Here is a 25067-nt window from a genome sequence, read left to right as displayed (position 1 = left end):
TGACATTTATTCCATTTTATCGTTTTGTGAATTGGTTTCTAGATATAGTTAGTGATTATCCTATTAAATGTGTTTGTGCTTTGCTAAATATACACTGAAATTTCTATTTTAAAGTACGTGCATAAAGAATTTAGCAAGTACATGAATAGATGTCAAATGCATTCCTAGCTCTTTCTGTAATTCTCTTTCTAGCATCCTTTTCTCTCTTTCTTTCCCCTTCCTACAAACAGAGTTTTTGTAGCAATATCTTAACAAACTTATTATTATTTTGGTTATTAATTATTCATGACATTTTCCATAAAATACTCTAGAGTGATGATTTCAAACATAAAAATCAAAAATGGATAAGAGTTTAAAAAATAATGGTCAATATAGTCATTTCTGTTCAAATCAAGAATAACCTGGAATTGGGTTAATATCAAAATAAAGTTCTATTTATTAATTTTCCATGAGAATAAACATATTAATAGAAAATAAGCAAGTCTCTATCGTGAGGGAAAAATAGTGTTTCTTAAAAGTGATTTAGAGATTTTATAGTCGATTAAAATATTTTTAATCATTTTATTTTTCATTAGTAAAAAGATTAAAAATGAATTAGGTAAAAACATTACCATTAAAATAAGAGCTAGTTTCCTGAGATAAACTTAGAAGATGAAGGCTCTAAAAGTTGAAAAATGTGACATGTTTTAGTTATTAAATAGAAATTGTGTGCTGAAAGCAATTCATTAGTGAATGTAATGATATTGTGGTAGGTTATGTTAAAAAGAATGAAACCAAAATTTAATTTCCTAACTGGTCAGTGAGCAATGGTTATTGATTAAGCATCTGTGTGTAGTTGATTTTACTAAATTCCAAGTAAAATAATACACCTTAGGAAAAATAATGCTTTTAAAGTTTAAATCCATTAAACACTTTATCTTAATATGTAAGCATAATGAAGAAACAGGTTTATAGAAGGAAAAGCTGCTCTCTGATCACATCTTGATGGATTTGGTGTTTGAAATCCAGCAGACTTTGCTTGTAATCTCCTCATGGCTTGGAGTGTGGTCTTTGGAGTCAGACTGACTTGGGATCAGTTCTTGGCTGTGCCACTTACTGAGCATCTTCTTACATATCTGCTTCTCGGTTTACTCTTCTGAAATATAAAGATACTAATGCATGGCAGAGCAGTTGAAACGATGTTCATAAAGCATTTAGCTAGTACTGAGTGGTGCTCAAGAAATGGTAGCCATTTTAGGTCTAATATGGAATCTGAACTTTATAACATCTCTGTGTCATTCATCTTTATGATTTCAGTATTTGGCACATAGCAGATATTGAGATGAGTATGAATTTAATTCTGACCCATTCTGTTTTCTATACTCAAGTGCATCATTTTATATTATATTCTTATGTTTTTGGTCATCTTTCCCTTTTTTGTATTCTTTCTTTAAGAAAACAAATAATTAGGCAAAGACTAAACTATTCTCTCTCAGAATTTATTTTTATTAAAATGATATAAATTGTACATTTATACAGTTTCATAAATAGCTTAAAGTAGTTGCAAGTGTTATTTCTTTTGCACTGTTAATTGTGTAGAATAAACTATTTTTACAGTGTTTATTTAACTAAATACTCTGCAGTATTTATTTTCAGTAGTTCTAATTATATGTGCTGCATAATGAAACAAATTAGAGCAAATCATCCCATGAATCAGGATTATCAATACTGATGTTGGTGCAAGTCGAAATCTAAGCTCTATGGTTTTGAGTTGGCAGTTAAGTGACATTTAATGAAAGTATTTTATTAAATGAAATTACTAGTTCAAGCAAGCCCTTAATAAGCCGAATTATAATATTTTCATTTTGAGCGATTTACCAGATTTCTTTGTGCATCAAAGTTCTGCTGAGATTTGTAGTTATCCTACTATTTTCTTTTCCTAGTAGATACTGGAGTAGAATAATCATGGCTAAATTTGTCCTCTACTGAATGAAGGAAAGGACTTCATTCAGTTAATCATCATTTAGTAGTATTGTTTCTCGAATTATTTCTATTTGGCATCATAAAACTTCATCTGGATCATACTCTTGTATCATCGAAATGTCTTTACTTTCACCATTTTCAAGCTGCCATTTTTCTTGCACAATAACTTAATTACTATAATGTTTTTTGTATGAGATTCTTGGGGTGGAGATGGCTATCATTTTTAATCTGAAAATGCTTTTCAAACATGGAACCTCAAGGCATTAAACCTAAAGAGTTCAGTTTTACCTAAGATCATCCTCCAAATTTTGATATTTTATTGGTTCCTTCCTCCACGAAGATTCCACTGTCCCAAGTCTGGGTTAGATGTCATGCCTGTGTGCTCCTGTCACATCATGGGTTGTTCCCATCAAAGCATTCATCACACACAGTGGCAATTTGTTGATTTGTCTCTGTTCTACTCCATGTTATATAAGAAGAGGAACCATCTTTATTTTGTATTCTTAGTGCTCAACACAGTGCCTAGGAATCAAAAAGTAATATTTTAATCAATAAAGAATGGTTTATATCACTTCTATTCAATAAAAATGAACATTTGTAGATTCATCTAGAATATTTTAACTTATAATTTTTGTGATTATTGGGATTACTCTGAATATATTCTTCTAAACATACTTGTTTCTCACTATATCATTATTTTTCCTTCTAAATATGTAATTTGACTAATAAAGTATTTCAGAGTAGATTTCACCAAAGTCTCACAAAAATTTTGGGCAAGAATATTTGAGACATAAGTCAGAGTGTTACTATGAAATGAGTAAAGGAGAACTCAAAGATTAGAAGTCTGACAGAGTGTGTTCATAGAAACAATAAGTATATGTCGATTACCGTATTTGTGTCACATGATCATATCAGTCCCTTCACTGAAATAACTTTAATGCTTCTCTCTGCCTTCAATATAAAAGTGCAACTCTAAACTTAATTATAGTAGGTTCTCCATGGTCAATGTCGTTTTATGCTTCTGGACTATGAATTTCTATATCTTAGGTGTTCTTGTTTGGAATTATTCATGGACTGCCCTGACCGTAGGACTTTTTTTTTTTTTTAATCAGTGGTTACTTCTCTTATGCATATTACATATTTTCTTAAGTAGATTATATGGTTTTTAAGAGGAAGTAATTTTTTTATATATCTCATTGTATCTTCAAAAATATGCTTTATAAATGTCAATTATTGATTGACTTTTGCATGGAACCACGTTTTCAACAATTTGAATGTAATAGTAAAATTCAGTAAGATTCACTTCTTTATGTGAACTTAAGGGAGATATAGTTAATATCTAAATATAAAACTTGAATTTTACTCTCTGTTCTTTGGGATCCTGCAGATGTGATTTTTAACACCATGCTCTCATGCTTGCTTGTTATGTCTTGCTCTGGGATTATAATCCAGTTGTTTTAGTGGTGCATGTTTCTTTCCCATCTGGCAGGGTGGGAGGGTGGAGAGGCAAGACAGGATGTTTTGGAAAGAATGCGACTGGCAGCTAGGAGACTTAAATTGAATCCCTAACCTTCTACAAACTGATGTTTTGACTGACTTTTATGATGCCTCTCCATGCTCCCTCATAGGCCTATTGCCTGCTTTTTTGGGAAAGGAGATCTACCTAAAGCTGCTTCAATCTGTCATCCTTGGGATGACTGGGAAGCACTTATTTCTGAAGCATGAAAAGGTTTGGGGGAGTTGCCTTTAGCACAAATAAATATTGTAGCTATAAGACCATAGGTAAGTTACGGATCCTATCTGTGCATCAATTTCCTGATTAGTAAAGTTGTCTAATTTGGGTTAGATGCTCTCCAGAGGCCTCTCTTGTGCTCACATCCCTATATTTCAGATTGTTAAGACATTTGAAGAGTGCTTGGAAGGAGCAGACATTGTTTAAAAGTTATAGGTTGTATTCTCTACTCTTCTTTTTTGGTAAACTTCCCTGCATTAGTACCTTGAGTTAAACCTCTACTCAGTCTGTAGAAATGCAATCAAAAAGTCACTTACCTAGGGGTAGATTCTATTGTGGACTCTACTCCCCATGAAAAATAAAGTATTGAAGTCAGAATATCCCCCAACTGGATTGGACATCTGTGGTGGTACTCAAGAGGGTTAAGGTGGTACACTGACATTGTATTAAATAGCATTGAATCAATCAGCAAGAAAATTTTCAAGTTTCTTATATTCTTTGTTATCAATGAGAATATTTCAATTTCATATTACTATGACTTAAAAACCATACTACTTGCTACTCTTTCTTTTTATTACAAGGAAATGAGACCGGAGACTCAGAGTCTGAATAGACTTAGCTAGAATATGATAGTGTTACTTTTATTTTTTTGAAGCTATTTGTATGATTACCTTCTATTTTTACCATCTGACACCAATATAACATTATAGTAATGGTAGAATTTTTTATTTATTAAAATCTATTTATACGAGTTATAAAATGTGCGTCCATTTAAAGAAAGTAGTACAGAGTTATTGCCAAAGTCACGACTGACTAAAAAAATCATGAAAATAGTATGTGAAGCTTGGGAAGAAATGGAATGTATCAGTCAGTAAGGGTCCCGGAAGGAAAGTGATGAAATGGTTCATAGGTTTCACTAAACGGGCATTGGTGAAGGGACAGTGTACAAAGTGTGCGTAGGTTTAGGGGGACTGGAAAGGGATGGGAAGCACCCAGGGGCTTGCAATGGTGAGAAGCTATTGGCCCTGGTCTGAAGACTCATGGGAGGGGATGGTGATGGGGAGCATGGGAGAAGCAGGCGGGCCACCACGCAGAGGCACTAGCTGCAAGGTAGCCATTGACTGCAGCTGGAGACCATCCAAAATAATGAACTGAAAGAGAAGTACCTGATCTCTCTCCTCCTGCTCTCTGATCTTCTGATCGGCCGTTAGTGCCTCCCCTTGGCTAAACACAGACAGAAACCTGAGAACAAGGGAGCCCCAGTAATGGAGTCCACAGAAGTCTACCTTCGTGGGACACAAAGAAGGGCAGAGAGGGAGCTGAGTCTATTGGGGCCAGCAGGAAGGGGCAAGTGGAAGATAACCAGTTCATGGTATATATCAAGGGCCTCCCCCAGAGCAAACATTTGATGATTCTAGTTATGCCAGTCTGCTAACTCATGGCTTTTGTTCAATATTTACACATATGCAGGGATAACATTCAAATATTAAACAACTGGTACAGCCTGGGCTCCCGACGGGCCAGAGCAGATGTCGTAAACATCCTGCCGACTAGGTTAATCCCTTAGTTTCTGAATTCAGGGTGGTGGGATGGGGCTCACTGGGGAGTGACCAGGGCATGCCTGGCAGGGTTGTACTGAGTGGCATTTGGTTAGGTCAGGGCTCACAGTATTTCAATACATGAAAAGGCCACAGAGCCTACCTGTGTGTGCAGGCTGAGGACCAGTCCTATTTATATCTGTTAAATGAGAGCACAGTGATTTCATAATTGGTTGATATGGCTGTGTTTTTCTGTGTCACCTGCAAAACAGGCACAGAAGATTAAAACTTATCTTGCTACTGAGTCTTTGTACCTTTCTTATGGCATTTAAACCTAGTCTTATACCTTCATTATTTGTGAACTTACTCTCTTTACTGAGTTTTAGACTACTTTTTTTTTTATCATTTTTTAAATTAATTTCAAGTATACAGTACATTGGTTAGATATTTACATAGTTTATGAAATGATCCCACTGATTATCTTCTCTCTGGCTCTACACTTTTAAAAAGAAACTGTATTTTTTATATATATATCCAACTATACTCACTGTAGTTCCTTAAACATGAAACTGTAGTTTTTTCTGGAGTGAATTTTATTGCTATTCATTCTGATAATCCTGAAAGGAATAGATAACTTTGAAAGAGCTTTCAGTTCCAGACATGGGGTTTGGGGGTGTGGGGTATTTTTTTCTTTGTTACCCACCAGAGCCAACGCTTCTCTGTTAGCAAATTACAGTCAACAGAGCTGTCACTGGACATCTACATTGTCTCTTTACCTTTTTTTCTACTTTTTAAACTGGTGTATTTTGGGAAGCTATATATAGAAATAAATATAAAATTTATGGAGTTTAAAGTTCAAAACTCATGAACATCACAATATCATTTGTAGTAACAAATAATTTCCTGAAAATCTTGTATTTTTTATGTTACTTTGAAAGATTTTTAAAAATTCAGTGTCTGCAAAGACTTAAAACTATTCAAGATTTGGGCAACTATGTGGAAAATAGTTACTGAATGCTTCAGAGGGCAAGCAATTTATTTAAAAATTTTAGCATTATTAGACTCTGAGTTTAGTCGCTATGTTTGTAGTGTGCATTCTTTTTATTTCTGACATCACATTTTCCTGTTATTCTGTTTTCTGAATTCCATTATAATTTATAAGAAGTATTATTTAATATTTTTGTGCGCATCCTGTTAAAGTGGTTTATTTTCCTTTAAAACAGTACATAATTTGTTACACTATCATTTAAACAATGAAGGTACTTATAAATGAGATTTTTACTTTCAAATGTGATTGCATGGTTAATCTGTTTCTCCTTTGCCATAACTATATTTTTGCTCAAAATATATTACATTTTTTCCTTTTATTATGTGAAAATGAAAGCATGAAATTGTACAAGCTAGCTGCACTTACTTTATTATTATAAGTATAGCTTTATAGCTTCTTGCATTGTGAAGACTGAGTCACTGGCTCATCTCATATGCTAATCTTTTAATTATGGCTTTTTAGACCCATTTTTAAAATAAACACGACCTAGTTTCAGCAGGCTTAAAGCTGGGGAGAAATAAAATCTTCTTCAAAATAGCCTAAATTCAGCCTAAAACGTAAATATGTCTTTTCCTATGATATTTAATTTTGTCTTCTGCATCTTGCCTCTACAAAAATTATAATTCAGAAATAAGCAAGTTAAGGTTTTCTTTATTAAAAGCACTACAAAAAATTACAGACTGTTTTTTCTTATATATAATATTCATAACTCCAAATGAAAATCTTTATGGAAATGTCCTTTATTGTCTTTAACAGTTAGCTATTGATGAATAATGCTGATTTTCTTTATTATAAAGTCATTGTAGATAGCAAAATGATTATTCATGGATTTGTCAGTATAATGACAATATATGTAACAAGCATATAATTACACATGTGCTAAGGACATCCCTCTAAGAGGATTTAAGTGTCAAATAGAGGGCTTCAATCATTTCCCTTTCTCTCTGTGTGTTGGTGTTTTCCAGGCGATAATGAAGGCGTCCAGGAGACGGCAGAGTCAGATGGGGACACACAGTCAGAGAAACCAGGGCAACCTGGAGTTGAGACAGATGACTGGGATGGACCAGGTAGGACAGAAAATTTAAAATTCAACCATCTGTTGCTACTCTCAGAAATTTACCTTTTTTTTTTTCTTAATTTTAATTAGGTTATAAAACCCTTTCAGTCTCAACTCTAAGTTTTAAAAAAAAAATCATGTATATGCTGGTTACATGAAAGGTTAAATGAACATCATTTTTTAAAAGATTTTAATCTTTTCGATAAACTATAAAAACCAAAGTGTTACCTCTGCTTGAACTCTTCATTTTTTCTTTCATACTTATGTAAGAATTAGGCAATTCTACTTGCTTTTTTTGAATCAGAAATCTTTATGCTGTATCCACATTCATATTGGGCATAATTTTAAAGCTTAAAAACAGGTAACAAAAAATAATACTCTAAAGAAATATTTTCAGTTTAGGTAACAAAAAATAATACTCCAAAGAAATATTTTCAGTTTAGTCATGTATTGGATCTCAATATGTTTAAAAAATATCAACATATGCCCCCATTTGATTCAAAGTTTTGGCAACATTTTCACTTTCATGAATGAAAATTAAATTAAATTTAAAAAATCCTGACCTTTAATCGTTTTAAGAAAAAAAAGATTAAAATACTTTAAAATATCAATATAATGTTATATAAATATATATAGTTCATAAGAACTCTGTAGAAAAAAAAAACCTTTATATTTGGTGCCAAGTAATTTACAATAGATGGTGTATTCATAAATGGAGACCACTGTGTCGCAGGGCTTAAGAATATGAGCAAGTTTCGAAATAGTTTTAACCATCATCCAAAGCAGTAACATTTTTCATTAAGAAAGATCCCTCTATTTCAATCACATTTTCACCCTTGCATGACTTTGCAAATTGCTCTCTGCTGTGCATGGAGACGAGAGGAACTCCAGTGGTAATTTTCTGAAACCAGCAGCTGGAAAATATAATGCAAACAAAAATGAAGATACAATATATCTGATTATTATGATGTCATTTCTAATGTTATTCATGATACACACAATGTTTGTATTCTGTATACTATAGCGGAATGTTATAGAAGATTTTGGACCAAAATGTATTATATTTAAAGTACCATAATACCATATTTTAATAATTTGAAAGAAAACATAGCCTTCTGGCATTTTCAAAACCTACTGCATCATGCTTCTGTCTTCTCAATATAGGGAAGCATTCTCTTGATTAAAAAAGTACAATAAATATACTTTGAAAATTAAAAAAAATTTCTTGGAGATTACATTTGACTCAAAAAAAGGTGGGTGAACTTTATAGCATATGGTTCTTTGTGCAATTAAGTATGTAAGTATATAAGTTTTTAGAAGTGTTTTTATGTTTACATTAGATTAAATGGCCTTTTCCATTGTGCCTGCTCGCAAAGCGCACATTCTGGCTTCTCTCTGTGGGGCAGACTGGTCTGGGAGGAGTTCTGTTTGCTCATGTGGGGCTCGCAGTGTTCTCAGTACTTGGGAAGTAAGTAAGCAAATTCTGGGGTCGTAAATTACTAAACACCTATCGCATACCCAATGCTGTCTTTTTCAGGAAGCTTTTTCAGAAATAAAGTTACAAAATTACCTTAAAAAAAAAATGTCAGGGAGCAAGGTAAAGCAGGGCTGTCATTCAGGATGAGATCTTTCACTTTTAAGTTAAATTTATTTAATGTATCTGATTCAATGAAAATTTTCTTTAGCTGATATTGAAGAAAATGTTATTCTCTTTTGTGGCACATATGAATACATGAAAACTTTAAAGGAAAACGTATGTCTGTCTCTAAGCAGGTATGCATATGAAAAAAATCCTGTGTATACTATAAAAATCAATAAAGCATTTTTCATTATTTTGCAAAAAAAAGTTTTATTATCTTGAAACCCCCTGATTAATGAGGTTGATTCATGACAAAGTAATACCTGATGATATTTATTTTTTAAGGTAGAGTATTTATTTCTTAACCTTCAATCAGGAGAAAGTATAGGCGATGTTTTTGCACTTTTGCCATTGCATAAATAGTGACTACATTAAATATTTTTACCCCAATTTTTGTAATTCATAGAACGTTATCGGCACTTTCCAGCCGTATAAGAGATAAAATTTTCTGGTTATAGCGACCATTTCCAAATCTGTTAGAAAATGAGCTCTGGATTCTAAGGGTTTAGGTTCAAATTTTGGATTTGCCACTCACTTGCTGGGCAAATTTTGGCAATTTGCTTAATCTCTCTGTGCCTGTATCCTCATTTACAAAATGTAGAAAATAATATTACGGATTTTGTAAGACATACATTAGCTCATACAAATAAAATGCTAATGATCGTTATTATGGCTTTGGAATTGTTGAGTTGAGGCAGAACCTTTTAAATTCTTCTCAGAGTTTTTTAAAAACCCAGTAGTAGTATATCCAATACAATAAAAGGTAAACTTCTGTAATGCTAAGCATCTAGTTTTGAGTTTAACCACAAATGATTGGTTAAGATGAGGTAATGAGCCAGGTGTGATTTCAAGATCTCCTAATTTTAAGGCCTTCCTACCCAGTTCTGATAGTCACTCTAAGACAGACAGTTTTCTCTAAAAATAGAATCAAAGGACAAGGAAATTATCTAAATAATTTGAGGCATAGAGCTGACATCATTTAAGAAGGATCAGGATTTCTCTTATTTTTAAAGAGTTTGATTAAAGACGGCTCCACAGCCTTTCTTGATGGCTCAATTCAGTAATGAATCAACGCCTGTCTGAAGTGTTCTATTTTTGTTGAAAGCAAACTCCACAGCGCAGTTTTCCTTTTCCTTATTTGTTTTTCAGCTAAAAGATCCATATAGTAATTGCTCATACCTTTGTTAATTCTTATGATTAGGTGGAACCTAAACAGCTTTTATAAAATTATCTTACATTTGCAACCATTTCAATGGTGAAATTCTTTAACTATTTATGACTCTTATTTAAATATTCTTCAACTTCTTATGACTCTTTCATCATTTGAATGGAGAGCTAGACCCACACTAAGCTAGTTAAAGTTCAAACCAATGTAGAAGTTATTAACTCATTATTTCACTATTTCACACATTTATTTTTAAGTTTTATTTTTCTTCCTTGCGCTTCAAAAAATTACCCTGACACTACCTTGATTGGAATTTAACTCATATGATACTTGTTATCCAGTTTCTTCCTTATTTTAACTATATTTGCCTATACTTCACTTATTTTATTTCTGTAGTCTTTAAGTAAATACCTAGTCTTTTATCACCCTCACAAATTTCATGTTTTATCCCCCTTGCAGTATTTCAGTTTATCAATATTCTTATACATTTAATTATTCAATAGTTATTGTGTACCAATAATTGGGAAAAGTGCTAGGGAGAAATCCAGAGGTGTAGTGGTATGACGCTCTTTCATTTTGATGCCATTTCTCTCCTTTAACCTCTTTTAATTATTCATGTGTTATATTTAGGTCACTGATGCAGTAATTAAGCATGTCAAGCTAGAAAGTAGAGAACAGTCTAAACTACAGAAGAAAATGTACAAACTATAAAGTCATACCTGTCTATATTTGAATTCACACACTGACAATTACAGCCTTGCGACCTCAGGCATATTGAACAGCCAGGGCTTTAGTTTCCATGTCTTTGAAATGAAAGACTAATAGCTATCTTAAAGCATTGTTATGAGGATAACATTTGAAAGAGATGAGGTACTGAAAGTACCTAGCACAGAGCTTGGGAGAATGTGGGATTCGCTGGATGTTAATGGCCTTCTGGTAACCTTAGGACCCCTAACAGTGACCAACAGTTAGAATGTTGACCTTATTTTGAAAATAGTGTTTACATCTCTGGCTTTCTCTTTTAAGAAATCTTTAGAATCACAATCCATGGCCAAAATCTGGGGTGCTGACTTATGTATTTATTTTGAAAGTGACTTGGGGGAGAGAATTCAGATAAATTATTATAAATTCATTACTTACCTCTATGAAATGAGCACCTTAAAAGTCACATCTTACATATGTCAACTCTAAAAATGTGAACTCTCTAGCTTACATTATTAAAAACATGGTTATTTCTTTTTATACTTGGGAATAGTGAATAATTTGATTTCTCTGGTTTACTATTCAATGAATCAATGAATCTAGGTCTTACAGTCAAGTTTACAGATGTTATAATTGAAATTTCTAGGACCTCTATAAAGGAACACATCACATTACTCAAATTGTGCAAGTAAGTACATTTACCCCCCAAAAATGTGTTTTAATGCAAATGTATGCAGATATACTATTTTGAGCAAGCATATAGATTCCTTGACATGAACTTTTTAAGATAAACATGAACTCTTATTAAATTGATTTTGATATGTATATGTTAAGTAGTTAGGACAGTTCAATAAAATCAAAGGAGAAAATAACTTATACCGAGTATCTGATGAATAAGTAGAATAAAATGATGAATAACTTTTTTGTGTTATATATAACAAATTATCACAACTTGCTTCTAGATTGATAAATGGAAATCTTACTTTCTATCAGAGATAAATTAATAAGTGTAATAAGTGGAGAAAACCAAACACGTTTCTTCCATTTATATCTTGGTCCTGACTTTGAGTAACTATTGACTCTCCAAAGCATCAGCTTCTTTGTTTATAAAAGGGCTAATAATAATAACTACCTCATTAATGATATTTTCTATGTAGAGCATGGAGCTCAGTGCTTCATACATGCTCAATAAATAGCTCTTGATATTACTTTTAGTATCATGTTAGCAATTGTGCCTTAGTAGCCATTACAATGCCTTCCAGATGAAAAGCTCTCATTAACATTTGTTTAGTGAATTAACTTTGCAAAATGATTCGCTATGTAAAAGTCACCATAGGATTATATGAACTGTGTTCTATTCAGCAGATTTAAAACATTATTCAGTTAAAGAAACGTTAATGTAAACACATGTTCCAGAATAAATGTCTACTGTAAAATCAGATGTATGTACCTGTTGCATCTGGACTAAAAATTAATCGAGAAATCACACATATGTCACCTTATTCAGTTGCTGTTCAACATTATGGATACTTCCAGATGATGGGGTTAGTTCTGCTTTGTGCCTTACATTAAACTGAGAAGATGGGAGGGTTTTCATAAAGTGGAATGGTAGTAAGAAGACCACTGTGAGATAGAAGCACACATTAATGATACAGGGTTTTTTTTTCCCCCTTTTTATTGGTTAGTCCAAAGAAGGGCTTAGAGATTACAGTTCTGATTTCGTTTCCTTTTTGATTGGGAAAATGTGGTAGATATAAGATCTGGGAAATGCCATTCGAAGTAAATTAACAGAAACCTATGAGACATAGTTAACCATAGATATAGTCTGACAGTAAGAAGAATATTGTGAGAAGCGGAGGAAATCGTAGAATGACTGTGTATTACTCTGACAGTGAATTGGTATTATCTCTACTATCAGATAATGCAGTTATCATTAATTTTCACATTTGCATTTCAATCTTTGGAAGGAAATGACTCTTGCCGGATGAAGATAAGAGCTCTGTACCACTGTAATGAACCATCATTTTATCCCAATGCTTTGTGTCCGTATTGAAATGAGGCAGGGAGGAGTGTGTGTGTATGTGTGTTGGGGAGAAAGTCAGAAAAACATAACAAAGTGCCAAAAATTACTACAGACTTTTGAGCTCCTTCTAAAACAAGAGGGGTCAAAATAAATCTTCTGTAGTGTGGTTAAGTGGATATTGGATTAAAAGATGAAAGTCCTACTCTTTGTAGAACAAAATACTACATAAACATAGTAAAAAAGTTCTCTTTATCTGATTCCCTTATTCCAGTTTGCATTCTCATATAGATTTAAGGCACATATAAATTGAACCAAAAAAAACAAAAACAAAAACAAAAAAAATGAGATAGGTTGAAAGTAAAGTACTTATTTATGGTTTAGAAAGATATGTCTTTGAGTTATAAAGAACTACATAAAATATATCACTTTATTATTATTATTGTTTCTACGTCTTCAGTTGTATAAGAATGGGAATTAAGGCTATTTAGATAATGACTCATTTTAGAATTTGCAAACATTTGTTTGCACAAGTTTAATTGAGAAATTTTAAGTTATAGAATGATTTCAACATTGATTTTCTTTGGACTTTATTTTGCAGTTACCTTTTCCTCAAACACTCTGCTGGAAAATGAATACAATATCAAATTTTGTAAATATATCATGACCCCAGAAAAATATATGACAAACTATTCTTTCCAGTATTATACCCTGCTTCCATGCAAAATTCATTAATCAACTGTTTACAGACGCTCCCTTAACTAAACTACGATTTCCATTCTCACTCTAAAATGTACTAATTGAGGCTGCTATTGGTTGAATTGTGTCTCCTCAAAATTCATATGGTGAATTCCTAACTTCTAATACCTGAGAATGTTATTTGGAAATAAGATCATTGCAGATGTAACTGGTTAAGGCAAGGTCATACTGGAGTAGGGTAGGCCCTTAATCCAATATGAATGGTGTCTTAAAAGAGGGGGGAATTTGGAGACAGATATGTACACAGGGAAAATAGTACATGAAGATGAAGGCAGAGATTAGGTTGATACTTCTAACAAGCCAAAGAAGGTCAAAGTTTGCCAGCAAACTACCAGAGACTAGGTGAGAGGCATGGAACAGATTATCTAGAAAGTTAAAAGAAAGAAAAACCAAACTTCATAATTATTTGTTTTTATTTTGTCTGGTTCACAAAAGTACTTATCGGGCCCAGAAAGATAAATGAAGACCAACACAGTGACATGCATTAGAAGTAGTTTAAAAATATGGGAAATAAAAGCAAGTGTGTAGAGACACATACATTTGCTATTAATGAGCTACAAATTTGGAACTAGATTACTAGAAGACTATGTATCAGGTTTGTATTGATTGGGCACACTGCATTAAATTGGTTATTTTGGGGCAAACATTTATTTAACTGTTTTAAGTATCAACTCTATGCAGTGCTCTGCACTAGATTCTAGGACATGCAGCATGAAATAAGCCAGAGTGGTCTCTACCTAAGAGAGTTTCTGCTCTCTCAGACACTGCAGATTGTGATAACGACTTTTTGAGTGCTTACTGCGTACGTGTAAACGTCAGTTGTTTTATAGAAGAAATATATATGAAATCATAACACCATATTTTGAAGGGTGGGGCTGGCCTAACCTGGTGGAAAGGAAGTCAGTAATGATTTCTTTGAGGAACAAACATTTTTAACTTAATTCGTTTTTATTTTTAATTTTTATATCTAATATGTAAAGTTTCAAACATACATAAAATCAGAGGGAAGAGTACGATCGATCCCAATATATCCATTTCTCAGGTTCAAAAGTTATCAATTCGTTGCCAATCTGATTTCATTAGTTCCCTCTTAATTTTTGTTCTGGGGTATTTCAAAGCAGCTTGCTGAAATCATGTCATTTCACCCGTACGTACTTTATGTCTCACTGATAAATAAGGACTTTTGTTTTAAACATAACAACAATACCATTACAACATACAAAACATGCTTCTTACTATTATCTAAAACTCGATTTATCTTTAAATTTTCCCAGTTACCTTAAAAATGTGTTTATATTTGGTGTGTTGGAATAAGGATTCCAACTAGGTCCACATATTGGTTTATAAGATTCTTAAGTCTTCTTGCATCGATTATAGTCTCTTCCCCCTTGCCACTCCTCTTTCCTACTTATTTGTTGAAGAAAATTTATCCCAGAGTATTTTTCACATTCTGAGGTGGGTAGATTCCATCCTAGTGCTGGCGTATAACATGTTCCTCTATCCCCTCATATTTCTTGAAGATTGATAGTTAAATCTAGATTCTTGAATAAACTCAGGTTCACAACCATAGGCAACAGTACTACGTATTATTGGGCGCTTTCTATAGCATCATATCAGTAGGGATGTGCCCGACCTGTCGTGATATTACAATATCTCCGGTGGTTCAGGTGTTTTCATCTACACCTGTCATTCATTATAAAGTTTCCCATCAACTTTTCACCTTTATCACCATGATCCATTATATGATTAGGGCTTGCAAATTTGTGATTTTCAAAGTTTATCACTCCTTTTGTGTTATTGGCTGATATTATTATTGTCCGAAAAGTCTTTCCCTCATCCACTATTTAGTTAACCTTAAATACTGTTCATAAAGCAAAGGCAGAATATGTGCTTAATTTTTTTCTCATTATTTACCCATTTTCAGAATGGTAAAAAATAGGAAGACTGGTATAAGATGAGGCTGGTCCAAAGCAAGCAAGACTTGGATTCTTCAGGGCCTGTCAGTCCATAACTCTGTTGTGAGATTCATATTCAGGATTGATGTAAAGACTTGTTATGCATATAAGCCATATGCTTATATTTGCATTAAATATTAACTCTCTGACTGCCATGTGGAGAATGAACAAGACAATAGAAGTGCAGTAGTCTTATCAAGAGGTAAAAGTGGCCTGTGGAGAGCAATGGGTGTGATTTTGAGGGTGCGATTGCATTTGGCTCCCTCAGCTTATTTCGTTGCCATTCACTGAGGTAAGGAAGTCTGAAGGAGAGGCGAAGTCGGGGGGAGGAGGATAAATTGGATTTTTAATATGTCATTTCTAGTTTTGGGGAAACTTCTAAGCGGAACTGTTGAGAAGAACTTTGGTAAATTAGGCCAGGAGCTGGGAGGGAGGTCTGGTCTAGAGATGTAAACTGGAAAGTCAGCAGAGTATGCACAGTAATGGAATTTGTGGGAGCAGATGAAATTGCCTGGATGGGAATTTGTATAAGAAGTTCTCTGATGTGAAGCTTGAAGAACTCGTATCTCTGGTGGAAAGACAGAGGAAGAAATGTCGTGAAGAGAGACTGAATAAAACGAATAAGTCATGGGGATGTGGTGTATACCGTATGGAGTATAGTCACTAATACTGTTGGCCTTGTGTAGGGCCAGGTGGTTGCTGGACTTATGGTGATTAATTCTTTAGGTATATAAATGTTGAATAACTATGATGTACACCTGGAAGAAATGCAATATTGTATGTTAGCTATATTTTAATAAAAATCTTTTAAAAAATGAAAAAAAAGTGAGACCGATGAGCAGTGACCAAACAAGATGGAGAAAATCCAGAGAACGTAATAGTTTTTAAGAAGGAGGGAGTCGTGCCTGGGTTAAATGCTGCTGAGAGGTCAAGACTGAGACCTAAAGACTCTCCTTGAATTTAATGCCTGTGGATATTAGTGATTTTAACTAGAACTATTTCAGTGGAGCTCCGGTACCAGGAATCGTACAATGGTAGATTGAAACGGGAAGGAAAGGCGAGCAAACGGAGTCAGCTGTTGTAAGCAATTTTTCTTGAGTGTTCTTGATAAATATATAACATATTTCGGTTTCTTTGAATCTGTTTATTAATAAAATTATTCTCTACCATTTACCTCTTATTTCTACCTAAGAATTTTCATACTTTATAATTTAGGGATATACTTCCAAAGAAATTTATATTCCCATGTTAAACTATTCTGAATCTAATATCCATTAACTTTTTAAAAATTATTTTGAAGTTTTTGTTTCCTACCCCTACCATATCTTCAGATTTTACATAATACATTTTTGTCATTTCTTTGAAATTTTATCATTTCAACTTTTATCTCCTAGTAATTGGTTTACCTAATAGTTTGTGGGGATTTTTTTTTGAGTTTTATCACCTTTAATATAATTGACAGCCTAAGTTTGATAATAATATATAATAACTTACTATAAATTTGTTATAGGTTAGAGACATACTTTCCTTTCTTTCCAGTATCCAAACTGATAACAGCTAATTTTTTTTATTGTTACTTTTGTAGTTTTAACCTCATAGTATATTTGGACCTTGTGGATTATTATATCTTTGTCTTCATAATAAACCCCCTACACATGTTTCTAAGATTGATATTTGGAGCTTGCAACTCATTCACTCATAAATATAATTTGTATATGCTTGGCAAATCTTGTACTTCTGTACCTTTGCGGACCCACATTGATGTAATTAACTTAATTAGTTGAAACATTTATTGAAGAGTAACTGTGCCAGACTCCAAGGATAAAAAGATAATTTAGACTCAGACCACCTTCAAAAATTCATAGTACAAAGTTGAAGACAGACAAATGATGAGATAATTGCTATGGATTTCGTTGTAGAGGCATGTACAGTATGCGGTGGTAGCAAAGAGAGAGGAAGGTCATCTGCTGCCAAGTGGGAGGGGTGGCGGGAAGATGGCTAAGAGATCAGCTTGCACAGAGGGAAAAGGGAAGAGTTGCTGGTGCTGGTAGAGACACAATGCTGAGCAGATAACACAAGCCACAATGATCTCACCAAGCGATCCCAGGGGCAGAGTGTAAAATTCACTTTGAGCCTACTCTAAGTTGTCATTGATAGATAGAAAATGTTTAGTTTTTTGCAAAATAATATTCCATACCATGTGTGGTAAACTTTCAGCCATTTTCCCTGAATAGAAGCTTCCATTTTCCAGTTGGACCTGCCCTGTTGTGCTACTGCTGCCTAGAAGGTACTACCTTTCCCAGCACTCTGAAGGATGGAGAGAGTCTCTGAGAGATAGTGGAAACTAAAGTATGTTCAAGTGACAAATGGGAATCCAGACTTAAACGATAAGCTACTTGTTGAAGATGTGTTACATCTGTAAACTGTGAAAAAAGCAACAGTGAAAGAGTTTGATAAAAGGTCAGCAAAGAAACCAAAAAGGAACCTAATGGTAATTTACACCATTATATGGGTATCAAAACAGCAAAGCAGGGCCTCTGTAGGCCTAACTGGTCTTGCCTGATGTTTGAAAGTGGGGCTGGCTCCTGGAGGTTCTCGAAAAATTTGGGGAGAATAAGAAAGTAAGGCTCAAGGAGAAGAGTCTGAGCTTCTTGCTAACAGCAAGTCTTTTTTGGCAGAATGCGTAAGGGCCATATTTTAGGTATATTTGAAAGAAAATTACAAAATGCTGCTGCATGTTTCCAAAATTTTTTTTTTTTTTTTTTTTTTACTGAATACATTGTCATGCTCTTGAAAGTAATGAAAATAATATATTGGGTGCTGAACACAAGTTTATATTTGGGTAAATACCAAGAGATTCAGAGATCTTTGAGTTTTCATGGCTGAATCTCTTGATGCTGACAAGAAGCGTAGCATTCATTTCAGCTGACACGCTGGGTAAAAACAGTCATAAGCCTTATGGATTGAATGGCATTTTAACAAAATCTTTGGCAGTTTTTTACCCATTACCTATTTTCGTATTAATAAAGATTGTTACATTTTTTTAAACATTGTATTAATAATGTAAAATAAAATGAAAAGAACAAATATGCAGATATATTCTAATAAAGATAGACACATGGTATTTCTTACAGAATTAAGTTAGCTGTAAACTATACAGAGAATATAAAAATGACTGAGTACCTGAGATCGACAACACTTATTTTCAGTATGTATTTTTAATAAACAAATCATTATTTAACTATGGTATTTTAAATTTCTATATAAAAGCAATAGAAGCAAACCAAAGGAAAAAAAAGGCAGAAGACATTTTCTGTCATTAGAGTGTTTGCTATTTCAGTTCTCTTTGCCCATTTTTTTCATTAAATTAGATGTTTTCTAAGAAAATTACCATCTTCCTCAGTCAAGAGTATTTTTTCATTACTCCGAAAATTGAATAAAATGGGGACACTGGTTATATAAACAATAATTATCATAATGTGTTTAATGCAATAGTTGTTAAATAGGGTAATAAATGAAGTAAAAATTTTTAAAAATTACTCCTACAATTTCTAATATTGTAACTGGATATAATATCTTTTAAAAACTGTTTTCTTATAATAAAAGAAGTCACTTGAGTGGCCCTTTTTAATTATGCAAATATTAGAACCAGGGTCTTCCAACCGGATATGGGGCCTTTGTGTCTTTGAGATGAGTACTCCCTGTCCTGGAATCTCACAGCTCCAGGAGGAAAGTCTGATTTGCATATGTAGCCTAGGGGCTTTCTGTGTGACAGTCAACCAAACTCTATCACTTCTCCCCCAAATTGGGGTGTACATTAGTCTGCTCTGGCTGCCATAACAGACTGAGTGGCTTAAACAACAGAAATTTATCTTTTCATAGTTCTGAAGGCTTGAAGTCTAAAATCAAGGTGCCTACAGGGTTGGTTTCTGGTGAGACCTCTTTTCTTGGTTTATAGGTGGCCAGCTTCTGGCTGTGTTGTCACATGGCTTCCCCCTGCCCGCCTCCCCCCAACCCTACACACACAGGCCTGGTGTCTCTTCCTCTTCTTATGGGGACACCAGTCTTATTGGATTAAGGCTCCACCCTTATGGCCTCATTTAACCGTCATTAGTTCCATAAAGATCCTGTCTCCAAAAACAATCACATTGGGATTTAGCGCTTCAAAATAAGGGTCTTGGAAGGAACACAGTTTGGTCCATAACACATTCAGTTGGGGTGGTCTTAAGCATGATCTGCTGGTAGGAAAAGGACGTGAAAAGATTTCTGGAAGGCAGACAAAGCCAGGACTCAACAGTAAGGCCTTAGGTTTTAAGAGGGAGCACTGTTTCCTTCACCCTTTGTTCCTGAATCTGGAACCCCCTGAGGGACCAGTTAATATGCCCCCGGGTCCTGAGCTGGGGAAGAATGGCTGTTTGAGATCTGAGTGTGAAATAGGTGAACCAAATCCTCAAGACTAAAGGGGATGCCATGGCAGGTTATGCAAGAGCTGAGCCCATTGCCATGGAGGAGAATCCATTGTCCTGGGTAGGAATGGTGTTTGATAGTGACACCAAGGAATAGAGAGAGAGCAATGCAAGGGCTCCAGTAGCCTAACTGATGTGCTTGGAATTTGGAAGTGGGAGTTCTTGGAGAATTTGGGGGAATAAAGAAAAAGTTCTAAAGAGGGAGAGGCATACTTCTTGCTAACAGAAATTTTAGCTGATGAACGAGATGTACAAGACATGGAAGAACATAAAAGAATCCCAGAGAAAGAGGCACCTGTCTCTGCTTTGGGATGCCAGTGAAGGCTTCTTTACTTTGTGAGCAGGGAAATATTTAACAGATGGAAAAAGAGCAGAGGGGAAAAGACATTCCCACATTGCAGTCAGAGGGAGTGTAACCCATAGGCATAAATATAGAGGGTAAATTGTGATTAGGAGTGAGACAGGGGCTGGCGTGAGACACTCTGGCAAACAGCCTATTGCAGTAATTCTGATCAGAATGCAATAGAGATTTGGGTAAAATACAAGTTGTCAGCATTATTAATAAGTATTTGTGATCACCGAGAAAATGGGTTGAAAGTGGTGAAGGAAGAATGAGGGTTCTCCCCCCGCCCCAACCCCAACCAAGCACAGGAAAGCAGTGATCTGGAGGTGGCACTGGGGAGCAGGCAAGAAACAGTGTGGCTCTAGAGTCTCTGCTCTGAATCCTGGCTCTCTCTCTTACGCACACACACTCACACACTCACACCCACACACACACACACACGCACGCACACACACACACACCACAATTTTTCTGAGCAATGTAAAAGCAAGAATTTCTTATGGTTACATAAACAAAATGAACCGTTATTTTTCTGCAAGAAAAAAATGATTTATTCATTGTGAAAAAGTTTTAACTATTTTAAGTCATTAAATTTAATGATTATCTTTACATATTATATTAAATTTGAATATAAATATGACATTTTAAAAAGCACTCAACCACATGTAATGCATCCTTTTTTCACATTGATGTGTATTATAGGAAAAAATTCTTTGATTTTAAAGAACAAGTAGATATTTTTGAAAAGCTCAAATTATTCATTCATTAAAAATCATAATTACAATGATGTGGCAAAATTAATTTCCTATAAAATAGGTTTTACTCTGTGGAAAATGGAAGTGAATTATTTTAAGAACTCATGTAACTTAAGGCTAACATTTCATGCCACTAATTTATGATTAATATGTAGTAGAATATTTTAGCACATTTTAAAACTAAAAAAGAGGTTGTTAGTTAACTCAGCTTTCTGAATTTTACTCATTTTTTACTTTTAAAAGTAAACAATAAAATGAAAAATATAATTGGCAGTTATTTCAATAAAGTAAATAATAAAGTAAATGAAGATGACCTATATTACCATTACAAAATGCATGAAATATTTCAACCATGGTTGAAAGTACATGAGATTAATAATATTTCTGATTCTCTTTGGGCATTTGATATTATTAAATCTATATAATTCAAGACATTTCTTCCATTGGGCTCATTGACACTCAATTTTTTGAATCCTAAAACATACAAATAAAAGGACTGGTAAAGGTAAAATCAGTAAATGAGATGACCTAAAGCACTTATTTTTCAGTGTTATTCTCTTGAAATGATTAACAAAAAACTATCTAGAATTAACATTGAGGTCTGGGCAAATTTTCCTCTGCCGTGAACTTTTTAGCTTTTCCCTTTCCATCGCTAGTAACTAATATTTATGGAGAGGTTACTGTGTGCCAGTTACTATTGTAGGCTTGGAGAAATAAGAGCAAGCAAATTCTCATCGTTTTCCATATAACAACTCTAGGAATAGTGTTTTCCTCTTAACCGATGAAGAAACTGAGGCACAAGAACATTAGGTAACTGGTTTAAGGTCATAAAGCAAATAATCATGAAACTGAAATTAAGCAACTTGACCCCAGAGATTGTGTTCATTACCACGTCTTTCTCTCTGTTTTTCATACAGTGAGCCCTTTTTAACTATGGCTCCTGTTATTTGCTACCATATTTTGACATCTCTTCATTTAACTGGGTGCTTTTTCCTTTCCTAATACAAGGAAAAAACTTTTTTTTTCTTTAAAACTATTTATTAAACTTAATTTATGCTTCAATAAAATATTTTTTTAAATCTAAGACTTCCTTTCTAGTTCCCAACTTTTTGGTTACTAAGTTTTATTCATCATTTATCTGGTTTCTTCCTGGAAAATAGATATAATAATCATAACAGTTATCATTTCATCAAGCATCGTGGCTCTAGTCACTGTGCTTTATTTTACAGTTGAGGAAATTAAAGGCTTAAAAAATCTTAGTAATATAGCTGAGACATGACCCAGCTATGATTCCCATTGAGGGAGACAATCAGTGATGCTGGCAACATCCGTTTAGAGGACACTCTTCTTTTCCTAGGCACTACATAAAGTGATGACGTTAGTGACCTCCTTTAACTCTTGCAAGCCCAATAGGTCGTCCCTATTTTATAGGTGAGGATGTTAAGTCTTAGAGTAGTTAGATAGTTTACTTAGTCTCACACTGCTAGTAAGGTCAAGCTTATAGCTGCAGTGCTGTAATGGGACACACGATCTGAGATGAAAGTTGCTTTCAAATTCTGCTTCTCTGCTTACAGCTCAGTAAACTTGGACAAACTACTTAATCTTTCAGCTCCTCAACTTTCTCATCTGTAAAAAGGGCGTGCTGTATACCTGCTTCATAGGGTTTTGTGAGCTTTACATGAGTGAAGCACTGAGAAAGTGTCTGGCACAGAGTAAGTGCTGTACAAGTCATGTAAGCATGACATCATCATCATCATTATCATCACCATCATCACTTTATAGCCAGATTTTTTTCTTATGTCTTGCTTCAGACTTGTTTCTTTTTTTCCATTACAGTTCTTCAAGTTTTCAATCACCAGAGAAATAGTGAGTCAGTATATATCAATAATTTGCTCCAAAAACGAGAGCCTTTTGCCAGAATCAAGATCTTTGATTAGAATAAAACTTGCAGTTGAATTTGAAGTGTTAAACTATTTTTTGTTTTTTAAAAAATAATCTAGGCATTTGTTGGTTATGCTCAGTCTTGTTCCACAAAGAATTTGCAGTGACATAAAAATATAAAAATTAAACTGATAAAATAAATTATTGAAGTAGATAAAATAAAACAGGGACAGAAAAATAATAGAGGCAGGGATAATATAATTACACGGCTATCCAAACCATAGAGTCCAGCATAGTTACTCAAAAAGGACTCAAAATCCCCACTTCTCTCCTGGGCTCTCTTCGCTGTACTCTTTGGGTTTTGGAAGGCCTTGTAGTTCAAAATTGCCTCTCTCTCTCTTTTTTTTTTTACCCCTTTTCTTGGGACTTGCCTTCAAAGACCTCTTCAGACATCCTTACTGAATAGTTATCATGAAATTTCTATTCTCAATCAACCGGTTTTATCTCTTTTAATTTTAATCTTAATTAAGAACTGCTCAGTTCACTTTCTGAAGGAGAAATAAGAAAGTGCAAAATGTTACTAAGTACTTCCTCCTGTGTTTTCAAAAAAACCATAACATTGGCTACTTTCTATTGTGCATGCCTTTACAAAAATTCCTTTAAAAATCTAATATACATTATTTTAATAAAACTTCCACTGAGTAAATGAATTCCATAGAATTGGAAAAAATAAACTTTTCAGTGAATGGTGGATGAGACTGGTGTTCAAAAGACCAAATGCATGAGACGTTTTTGTAGTTCTCAGTGTGTAAAAAATGATTTCATTAGAGAGTGAAAGAGAGAGAAAAATCCATCCATCAGAATGTTGAAGAATGCAGACTCCTGATGAGACCAGCGGAAGAGACAAACTAAGTGTACGGATGCAGATTAGGCCTCAGAAGATGAGGGCGTAAAAGGGATTTAATGGTGGGATGGATTATAGAAATCCATGTAACAATGTTAAATAATTATAGTTCCAGCCGAGATCAAAGCAGTGCTGATTGAACGCCCTCAAGCTGTTAACACGAAGTATCTTGAAGGGAAAAAAGAAACCTGCCTTGGAGATTGGTCAGCCTAGGCAAACAATGTCTGTCATCTATAGAAGTTCCAACTACTGAAGGCGCTAGTTGTGGGGGAGGAAAGATGGAGGAGGGCTGTGGAAGGAAATTTCTTTTCCTGGAGCTCGGTATTAAAAGTAACTTTCAGAGCTGTTTGTAATTTGGTTGAAATTGCTAAAAAAAATATGTGTGTGTGTATGTGTATGATTAACTCTTTCTTTTAGAAGGTGGAGAAAAGACATTTACTCAACTGTATCACAGATGTCATTAGGAAATTCTGTAATTGATTTACTTACCATTCTTGAGTTTTCTCTTTGAGAAAAATTTCCCTTTCACTGCATATCCCAGAATCATAATGACTGTAGGTAAGGTTAACTGGAAGAAAAATACTTCTTTGTGGGAGACATATTTATCTACAGAAGGAGCAAAAAATATCTAGACTATCAAGGGAAAAAAAACGAGACCACATCCACGCATGTGGATTTGTTTGATTTTGTAATGTCCCCAAGACATTATAAAATGTAGAATTATAAAATAATTTAATTTATAAAAGGAGACAACCAATTCAATTAACTCCAATAATAAGTATTTCGGACAAATTTAATGCAGGACTATATATCTGCATCTCTTTCTATCTATAATATGATAAAGGAAAAAGGGAAGCAGTGTTTACACCTTATAAATACATCTTTAATTACTTTTCAAAAGATGAAATTGTTTATTATTTTTAAGTCATTAAAAAATACAAACCCAACATATTCTAAAATTATATTTGTAGAATTTATACTTCTGTATTTTATACTATCTATTTAAAATATATGGTTGACATATATAGTTGAACTGTATAATTGACGTAAAGAGTTGAGTTATATAATTGAAAAGTCAAGTACTTGCAAATGCTTTTTATGTCACTGTAGTTGTGGCTGGAGTCTCACGTGGTGAGGATTA

At 33.9% G+C, this 25067-nt stretch overlaps 1 protein-coding gene across 1 annotated transcript in view; it reads left to right on the top strand.

Annotated features, from left to right (window-relative positions):
- Nucleotides 1–25067, top strand: part of ZFPM2 (zinc finger protein, FOG family member 2) — a 420267-nt gene that overhangs the window by 105668 nt on the left and 289532 nt on the right. The window contains exon 3 of the mRNA XM_015592968.1: nucleotides 7246–7347. The gene's annotated coding sequence lies outside the window, so the exon portion shown is untranslated. The remainder of the gene's footprint in view (nucleotides 1–7245; nucleotides 7348–25067) is intronic.

This window comes from Pteropus alecto, unplaced genomic scaffold (assembly GCF_000325575.1).
Source record: "Pteropus alecto unplaced genomic scaffold, ASM32557v1 scaffold164, whole genome shotgun sequence".
Lineage (NCBI taxonomy): Eukaryota > Metazoa > Chordata > Mammalia > Chiroptera > Pteropodidae > Pteropus > Pteropus alecto.
Note: the sequence above shows the minus strand (reverse complement) of the source record. Positions and strands in the feature narration are given on the sequence as shown.